The sequence below is a fragment of the Procambarus clarkii genome, chromosome 26, assembly GCF_040958095.1.
Source record: "Procambarus clarkii isolate CNS0578487 chromosome 26, FALCON_Pclarkii_2.0, whole genome shotgun sequence".
In the NCBI taxonomy this organism is placed as follows: Eukaryota; Metazoa; Arthropoda; class Malacostraca; order Decapoda; family Cambaridae; genus Procambarus; species Procambarus clarkii.
Genome location: NC_091175.1, coordinates 8,242,039 through 8,251,986, shown reverse-complemented (window position 1 = coordinate 8,251,986; position 9,948 = coordinate 8,242,039). Strand labels below are relative to the sequence as shown.

At 36.5% G+C, this 9,948-nt stretch overlaps 1 long non-coding RNA gene across 4 annotated transcripts; it reads left to right on the top strand.

Moving 5' to 3' along the window:
- The first annotated feature begins 256 nt into the window (after nt 1-256).
- On the top strand, nt 257-8,958 carry LOC123756617 (uncharacterized). 4 transcript variants are annotated; one of them, XR_011229708.1, is made up of 5 exons: nt 257-612; nt 1,672-1,799; nt 1,997-2,185; nt 2,502-2,793; nt 3,443-8,958. It is a non-coding gene; the product is annotated as an uncharacterized lncRNA (long non-coding RNA). The 4 variants fall into 4 exon arrangements; XR_011229709.1 differs by having other exon boundaries at nt 258-612; nt 2,004-2,185; XR_011229710.1 differs by lacking the exon at nt 1,997-2,185 and having other exon boundaries at nt 272-612.
- Nucleotides 8,959-9,948: the final 990 nt, after the last annotated feature.

Genomic DNA, 9,948 nt, shown 5'->3' with positions numbered 1-9,948 from the left:
ATGAAATAAGACGCAAATAAGAACCTCAATTGTGTAGTGATTTTTTTTTTTTTTTTTTTTTTGAGATATATACAAGAGTTGTTACATTCTTGTACAGCCACTAGTTATTAATAATTATATGATGAAGTGTTATGTATTTATTCAGGCGAGAACAGCAGCGAACACAAACCAGTGCATATACGAACAAATTGGTTTGGAAGTACAAATTTCTCAGTGAACGAAGTTGTCTCTAGCCCGGTATCCGAAATTACAGTAGACGACTTGTTTAGTTTAGTTCATTTATTATGCACCCCATACCCATCTTGTGGGCGGTAGTGAAAAGGGTTACAGAGGCACATAATGGACTCAGGGACTAAACCCCACAATTCATTTAGCTAAGCAAGTTACAATCTTGATGAGCTAGTTACAAAATTCAGACGACTTGACCAGTCCCCCTCGAGGCCGACCATAGTGTGTTCGAAGCTCGAGTGAGCGAGACAGCGAGGCGACGAGGGGCTCCCCACCACGATCACACCATCACTCTCCCCTCCACCTCTACACCACCGGTGGCCCCTCTACACTACCGGTGTTAATGATGGCAGCTTTCCGTCACACTCCCTTGACCTTCGTCAGGTAATGAAAGGCGGCGGGGAGGTGTGGTTTCAAACTGCTTGATGTCTTTGAGATTCGTTGTATGGTGTCCGCGGTGTCTTGGCGATACAGTTGGGTTTTATATTCGTTTGGGGGAAACTTTGTGGTATTGGTGTAGAAAGGACTTCCCCAAGGGAGCCACCATCTCTAGTAGTCTCGACATGGCCCAGAAGCCGGCGGCTTGTCTGGAGTTACTCTTTTTCTCCAGACTTTGAAAATCTGTTCTCAAACATGGCCAAAGTATTGCCATCAAACTTTGCACCTCACACTGCCACAGCTTTCCCATATAATTTTCAGACTTCAAATAAAGTACAATGAGAAATTGAGTGAAGCGTTCTATTGTTAATTAAATCGTGATGTACCTAATCGTTGACTACCTTTTAATCCACTTCTTGAATCTGTGCATCTATGGTCTAAACCTCGACTGGCCATTATTTATTAAGTTGTCTTATTCCTCCCCAGAGAATGCTAGCAAAATATTGATGCTGTGAACTATTGATTAAACTATTTCTCTAACAAAAATTCTTTAATGTCTCAAAATTGATATGAATTTCGTAACTTTGACTAACAAATGGTCCTATGGTAAAGTATAAACCCTAGATTGTTGCTGTTGAAAATAACATTTTGTTTACTTTAATTTGAAAGCAAAATTACCTTTTTTATAACCTGAAAGTGTAAAAGTTTGCTATACTACCTAGAAGTCCATAACTATTACTAGGTTAAAAAAAACTTAAAACTAATTGAACTTTTGCACTTAGTGTGTAAACAGTGTCTTGAATATACACTAGTTAGGACAACTTGAATTTACTTAGATCTGGTATGTCGTCTACTTGAAAGTAAAGCCCTTGGCATGTGCTCGAACCTTAATAATGTGCTCCGGAGAGTTCGAGACATGTACTGTACTTAGTCATTTGCTGTACTAAAGTTTATTTTGGTTGATTTTGTATACTGTGTAAGGTCTATAGACATACTAGTTTGTCCTTGACAAGCTAGTCCAGAAACTTCAATAGATGACTTTTACCTAGTTTATCTTTGTCCTAGAATGTTCTGCTTAACGTTGGTCATGACCATGGCTCAGAAGTAGAGATGTGGATACTCTAATAAACACTTGTATAGATTCTAAACATCACTAAAGTGCACCAGGACCAGAAGGCAGTCTGTTTACTATGGTATGGATAATTTCTTTTAAAGTCTTGCTTTTTAATGCACAATATTGTCACTACAGTAGATTAAAAAAAAATCTGAAGCCTTCAAAAATATGCTTTTAGCTCAAGAGCTTTTGACAGTAATCAAACTTGATATCCTTTCTACCTAAATGATAAATTGCTTAACAGAAAGTACCTCTTTTTATATTTGATTTTTTTAGTCATCAGTGGAAGAATAGGTCCTGCTGTACAGAGAATACTACTAGACTTATTCAAGAGTCTAGTCCTTACAATTTCAATTATGACCACTGTTCTCGAGTAGAGTCCATGTCCTCGGAATGTAAACGGCATTTCATGCTCGATCACTGCTTTTACGAATGTTCACCAATGTTGGCCCATGGGTCGTGTCGGTAAGTATTGCAGAACGTCTAAATTCTATATTTTAAAGGACTTTTATTTAACCAGGGTTTCTGCATTGTTTTAATAACTTTAACATGTTTAAACAATTATTTTTAATCATTAAAAATTTAACATTGTGCAAAACTTAAAAGGCTATTTTAAAGTTTTTATTTTGGTATTCTGAAAGTGACTTCCCCTAAGCATTTAAATGGCATAGTAGATTGTTTTTTTTTGTTTGTTTTTTTACCAAAAAATAAATTTGTCTAGACATGCAAGAAATTTGGCTCGCTAGTTCCTTTTGCAACGTTAAATAAATCTTCCCTGCAGGAAAATCGCTCGTGGCGGCGGGAAAGATACTGGGGAGTCCCTCTGTGTGCCATTGATTGTGAGCTTTGGTTTACTGCGTGTGCCAACGATGTCACTTGCACAGACAATTTTGGTGCCTTTTGATAATTACTTACTTACTTGCACAGACAATTGGACCAACAATTTCAGGTGGTTGAATATGACGGGTGATTGCCCAACAAAAGGAAGCTGCTTGACAAATTACTGCCCCGTAAATTCTACCTGTCAAACATTTAAAGAAATCTATAGGACAGCCCGGAACTTCTGTGAAAAGGTATGTTGAACACAATTTTTTTTTTCCCCTCCCCACCTTTCTTGATTCAAAGTTCAGTGTATTATTGTCCATGTGACTTTCCAATTTTATATTTTCCAAATGCCCTAAAATTGGCTATTTAATGTTGGTTTAAATTCATAGGCCTAGAGTAGACTGCCCTCTTAATATTTTTCCTACCAAGATGGGAAAGGGGTTACTGAACATCTACAAATATCACAAAGATTGATGTGGCTTGATTGTTTCCAAATTTCAGTTTGGCAACTTTAATTGTTAAAATATTTTGATGCTATTTTCTTAATAGTACCTGCTATAAGACTCTGCCTCCTGTGTACATGTCTATTGATACCCAGTAAAGGTGGTATCCCTTCCATATAACTTGCCAGACTGGCTTAATTACTAAAGTTGTTTACGCTTAACTATGCAACTTTTTTTCCAGCCTTCTCCTTAAACACTGACACACACACAGTACCTGGTAAGGTTAAATGGTGTGCTTCAAAATTACCACTGTAAAAGTGCATTTTTTCTCAATTGAGAAATGAGTTCATAAAAGTTCCTAAAGTCTTGCATAAACCATTCCCTTTAGTGAGGTTTAAAATATACCTGTACTTTAATACCTGCATTTTTATACAAAGTTGACTCTTCATTCTAGGTGTGGGACAATGCTTGGAAATATGCTGAACCGACAACACCATGTATGCAACTACTGTTCAACCAATCTGCCATCAATCCAAATGATGCTGTTGCTCTACATTATGCACAGATTATAGCTGGTTCCCAGATGCACAGCTGCAACCTAATGTGGTTTAGTATACAACTTGCTGTTTGGGCATTTATCAATAGAATATTGAGTTGCATCCTAGACTTGGCTTGTTGCCATAGTTCATTAATTAACTCTTTACTTTTGACTATAAACTTGCCCTTGCTGAGGGGAAATGATTCTATTAAAAAGTTTACAAAGAAAAAAAAAAATTCTGAGTGTAATATCCTGATCACATGAGTAATAGTGCTGTATTCTGGTTCTGCCCTTGTGCCTTGTCTACCTCTATTAAACTATCTGAAATATGCCAGAAATAAAATGCTTCTTTATTTCTATCAGACATCACCCAATGAAATTTTGGTAGATTCTCAACCACATTGGAGTTGTCAAACTTGCAGCCAAGGCCATTTTACTTCTGTTTCACACGTCCCCTCTCCCCCTTAAAGAAAAGTTAGTTTGGAAATCTGCAGTCATGTTCTGTGAATGTTGGCAAGGTCGTGGGCTTTGTTAAAACTAACAAACTGCACACCATCTCTCTTTCTTGTATAGTCTTTAATATTCTTTAATATAGTCTTCTTTATTCTTTAGTATTTTAGTATTCTTCTTCTATTCTTTAGTATAGTCTTTAATATTTAGATTATTCAAGATAATGGACAGATGGTGCTAGTCTTCCCAGCTTGGTGCTACCTTTTGATGACTGCCACAGATTGGAGAGATTCTTTCTCTGGACTAAAAATCTCTCGCTTCCTCATTACATGTCCCATGCATTGTCCTGTCCCTGCCACCATCTCTCCCTCCTTACCAAACTAGGAAGACCCTCTAGGCAATTTTTTCTTTCTTAAATTCTGCCATCTACACCTTGGTAATTTTGTGGCCACAGCTGCTGTACACCCTTCTCCTTGCTGCCCAATATTTAACAATTGTAGAGTGGATACAGAATTTAAAGTGTACAGTACATATTTCATCCACCCAGAATTGGCCAATTCTCCTTGCATATAGGCCAGAAGACTACTCTTCTGGCATGTCCTTGTAAATTCCTCCTCCATATTCTCCTTGGACCAAATGCATCCACAGTGCACAATTTTTTGTTGTTAAATTCTAAAAGACTGACTTGCATTCACTTGCCATACTAAAAGGTGATCTTTCTGCACTTTAATATACCTGGGTTGGTGGGAAAAGGGTGACCTTTACCTCTAAAACTTCAAGAATTGCCTTATCGGGAAAAAAATGGGGCAAGTTTCATTTTAAGACCTTACTGGAAACTTGCTACTACCTTTGTCTCTCTTGCTTTCATGTTAAATTTGTCCTTTTACTGCTATAAACTTGCCCTGCTCAATGCCATTCTTCGCTCCATCTCGTACTATCCCACATGTGGCAGAGAATGCTTTTCTTTAGGTTCTGACTGTGCTTACTCCTAGTGCATAGCCTGGAAGTCCCAGCACACGTGTAGATTTTGACTGAATTAATTCAACAAAATTTTTGCCCAAGTCTGAAATCTTGTATTGGGTCAGGTGAACACTGAAGGTGATCTATCCTTGGATACCTGGATAATAATTATTACAAATGGATAAAAATCTCCAAAGATGGTTACACACTTGCAACCGAATTCAATATCTGCTTTCTGTAAATTGGTGTCGACCTTGCCAGAAAATTACTAAAGACCCAGACAGAAGTCACCAAGTCGCATCAGCAGCTATCCTATCACTACTCATCTTGCCAGTCAGCCCGACAGACATTCGTAATTCAATCATTTCAATCGCAATCATTCACAATCAATCGCAATCACTAATTCAAACCACAGCTGGGAACATATTAGTGAAATAGTCTTTGGTATGAGTGTTGGGGGGGGGGGGGAGGCCCCCCTCCCTGCTCTACCCATAGCGCTGCTATTCAACAAATCTGTCTTATTTTTACTGATATCCTCAAAGCAAGAGCGAGGCCATTTCAAAAGGGGCAAGACAGCTGACCTAAATTAGACCAATATCAAATCTACTGATGCTTTCAAAAATTTTCATTTGATGGTGCTACATAACCTTCCTGGTTTGGTGCCTTCTTTTTGATACTTATTTTCAAAAATATTTGAAAAATCGCTTACTGACTGCTCTATTTCTACTTTGAAAAACTTGACATTATTAAATCCCTACCAGTTTGGTACTCTTTTGGGAATGGATGCCAATGCCATTATTAGGCTGCTCAATATAATCCATAAAGCCCTTGTCAGAATAAAGTTCCCAATTGGCCTCTTTATTGACCTGTGAAAATCATAACTACCTCTTAAACTTTACCATGGTATCAGAGGCCTAGCTCTGGATTATTAGTTCCTTTCTTGGTGATGCACCATTATGTAGCCATCAATAACTTGACCCGCCCCCCTATCTACCATTGACAGTAGGAATGCCACAGGGCAGCATCTTGGGGCCCTTTATTTCTTATATCAATGATTTGCTAAATGTTTGTAACATTCTTAAAACTATACTATTTGCTGACAATACTACCTTTCCTCTATTCTGACCCAAACTTGCCAAATATTGTCGATAATGAATTAATCCAATTGTGGATGTCTACCAACAAACTCGCTGAACATAGATAAGGCCTAATGTACTATATTTTATTTGGTAGTAAATTGCCAAATGAAATTCAACTTCAGGTAGACAATGTTAACATTGTCAAAAAAATAAGGGGGAAAAGTTATACATAGCCTATACATAGACACGACTCAACTTCAGCGCCCACATAACGCAGCCAAAAGTCTTAAATGGTTGGTATATTTTCCAACATAGATTGTTCCCTCATTCTGCTCTTCGCATTGCACTGGGGTAATTTATACCTCTTGCATACGGTATCTGTGCATGGGATTTGACCACTGCAAATTATCTAGAGCCCATCATCACTCTACAAAAATCTATCGGAACTATAACTCTTCAGACAACACGCTTCACTATTGTTTAAGTCCCATAAGGGGGCCAGGAAATGAAATTTTGCACCTTGCTCAAACGCTTTCAAATTATTTGTACATGATCTACTAGGCACATGCTCCAACTTTATCTAAATAATCGCCAACGTAACGTGGAAAAACAAAAAATGAAAAATATTTGTAGAAGTATTAAAAATTTAAGATTTTTAAATGAGCATCAAATATTAAATATCACAAATTGTTCATTTGGTGTTATTAGGCTCTCAGAAGAGCATATAATCTTCATTCTTATTAGTTATTATAGGATTCAGTATAGTTTACTGTAAAAAAAGTCAAATATGGCATTTGATATACAGTATGCGCCAAATTGTATACCAAAAAATTTATAACTCGACATTTAAGGTTTATGAAAAAACAATGAAATAGGATTGTGGAACAGACGACTGTGCCCATTTTATGTAAAAATGGTGAGAATCGGTCAAACTGGATTTTTGATGCCGACTCAAAGTGGAAACTCTAGTTGTAAAGATAATTGAATTTGAAGTTAATGACAATGAATAAGGTAGTTCTAATTCATTAATTTACTTGTATGTTTTAATAAACATGTTTTTTTATTTGTACTTGAATATGTGAGTTGTAGATCAATGTGTTGAAATGAAGTAAAGAAAAAATGAAGAAAAACAGATATAGGGATAATTATAATGATTTAGGGGATGTATGTATACTTTATATAAGTGATAAAGCCCTAATCTGGTCCCTAATTATCAAAAAAACCCTAAAGAGACAAAGAAAATGGTTTGAAATCTGAAATATCACCTCTTCCCCCCCCCCCCCCCCCCCCCCAAAAAAAAAGTTCTAGTACCAAGTTTTGCCAGTTGTGGCTGATGTATTTGTTGACCAATTAAATTCTAGTATCTTGACAAAGTTAAGGACGAGTATGCACTCTACAGGATGTAAAAATTGCAACAAAATCAGATAATACAAAAAAGAAGACAAAAAAAAATTTAAAAAAAGTACATTTGTGGACACGTGAAAATAACAGATATTAACATTGGGCATTGTATTTATATGATATATATAACAAAACGGAGCATAATAACATACTTATTATTATTTGTTTTATTATGTATTACTCAGCAATGCTATAAAGGCACCAACTGCATATCCACTTTGTGAACACTTCTTACTACTATCTTCTTCTTTGAGTGTCGGACAGGTGCATCTCTTTATTATTGCATTATCCATCAGTTCCAATTAATAGCTGTTCTTTTTTAAAAACATGTCTAAAATCAATAAAATCAATATTGGGATGAAACTTTCATGATGCTGAAGCCAATAAGTTGGAATTTTGTTAAACATTTATTAGTAGTTTTCACAATTTTAATATTTTTTGATTACTGGGCCCCTTAATATGCTAAACATACTCACTCCACACATTCTCATGTGCTATTTACATGTACAAAACCTTGTTCCTAAATGCTAATCTTGATCTGAAACGTTTCCTTGGCAGGTGTAATAGAACCCATGAGCACAACACCAGAAATAAATATATCTTTGATATCCCAAAAGTCAAACTAAATCTGTGCAAACACTCCATGGAAATAAAAGGACCCAGTCTTTGGAACTCACCCCCTGATGAATTAAATAATTGTCCAACCTATTCCCTATTCAAAAGTAAAACCAAAGAGTATCTAATTTCATCCTCATAGTTTCCTACCTCATGCTTCAAACTCAAACTTCATCTTGTACTACAGTACCCACTTCCCCAATATTAGTACTTAATACATATATCCTTACCAGTGTAATCATTGCTGTCAACTTATATTGTACTTATTTGTTGATATATATAACCATGCTACAATGTACCTTTTTTCATCTTGCCTAATAAGGACCTGGATCGAAAAGGACTGATTAAGGATCTGCCCGAAACACTATGCGTGTTAGTGGCTTTGCATGAATGTAAAAATACCAATCTTATGTAATCTCGCCAACACATTGTACCTTCTTGCATTTAGATTATTATTATTATTATTATTACTGTATTATTATTATGTGCCTCTGTAACCCTTTCCACTACTGCCCACAGGATGGGTATGGGGCATATAATAAATTAACTAAACTCATGATTGTTCATCCTGTCAGTGAATGTGTGTTATGCACACAACACATTTAGATATATGTATATGTTATGTTGACTGTCAGCTTGACAGGTCATTACTGTGGTGATTGTGCATGCCATTATATTGACTCTCTAAGTATTCAGAAGAAACTCTTGTATTTCCCTTGAAACCAGCAGTGTTAGGAAAGCCGTTTGTCATTTACTGTCTAAGAAAGTGTTAATACAGGATTGGCCACAAGTGAACCATGTGATCGGTCAATTAAGGCATCCCGATGTCTCTCTAATGTGATATTAGCTTTTCTAACATCAATCATAGAATAATGTAAGCAACCTATATATTAGTAAGTAAGTTCTGTAAATAAACATTAGGTTTTATGACGGTGTTTGTGCAAAACCTTATTATATAATGCCACCCAACTAAAGTGCCCTTGGCACATACAGCCCCAAGCCCAAACGCCTTCAAACCTTCAGCCATACAAATTTTGGTGAGGACCCATTTCTGGCATTGGAGTGATTCTCACGACCAAAGTAATTTGGAATCAGGTGAAGCCTGTCAATAAGGATTACCCAACAGAAGGGTCAGTTTCTTGGCCTATTCCTAGACAAGAGACTCAACTTCAGCTCCCACATACAACACATAACTAAGAAAGTCTCTAAAACAGTTGGTATACTCTCCAAAATCAGATATTATATACCTAACTCTGCTCTCATCTCACTATATTATGCACTAATCTATATCTATCTTAATTATGGTATCTGTGCATGGGGTTCAACCACTGCAAACCACCTCAAATCCATCATCACTCAGCAAAAATCTGCTGTCAGAATAATAACAAACTCTGCTTTCAGACAACACTCAGCCCCCTTGTTTAAATCCCTCAACATGCTAAACAAACTCACTCCACACATTCTCTTGTGTCACTTATATTTACAAAACCCTGTTCTTAAATGCAAACCCTGCTCTGAAACTCTCCCTGGACACATGTAATAGGACCCTTTATCACCACACCAGAAATAAATATCTCTTTGATATCCCCAGAGTCAATCCCCAAAAATAAAGGGACCTGGTTTCTGGAACTCACTCCCTAATGAATTGAAAAGCTGTCCAACTTTTGCCTCATTCAAAAAAAAAAAAAAACTAAAAATTACCTAATTTCATCTTCATAGTTTCCTACCTTGTGCCTTAAAATTGCACTGTATCTAGTGCTACCCAATCTTTATGTACCTAATCCAAACAACTTTACCATTATGATCATTGCTGTCTTCTTATATGTGCTATCAATATGCTGTTTTGTGCCTATTAATCTTTGTTAAATTACTATCAAGCTATCAATACAATCAATCAGAGCTACCGATGTGCTTTAA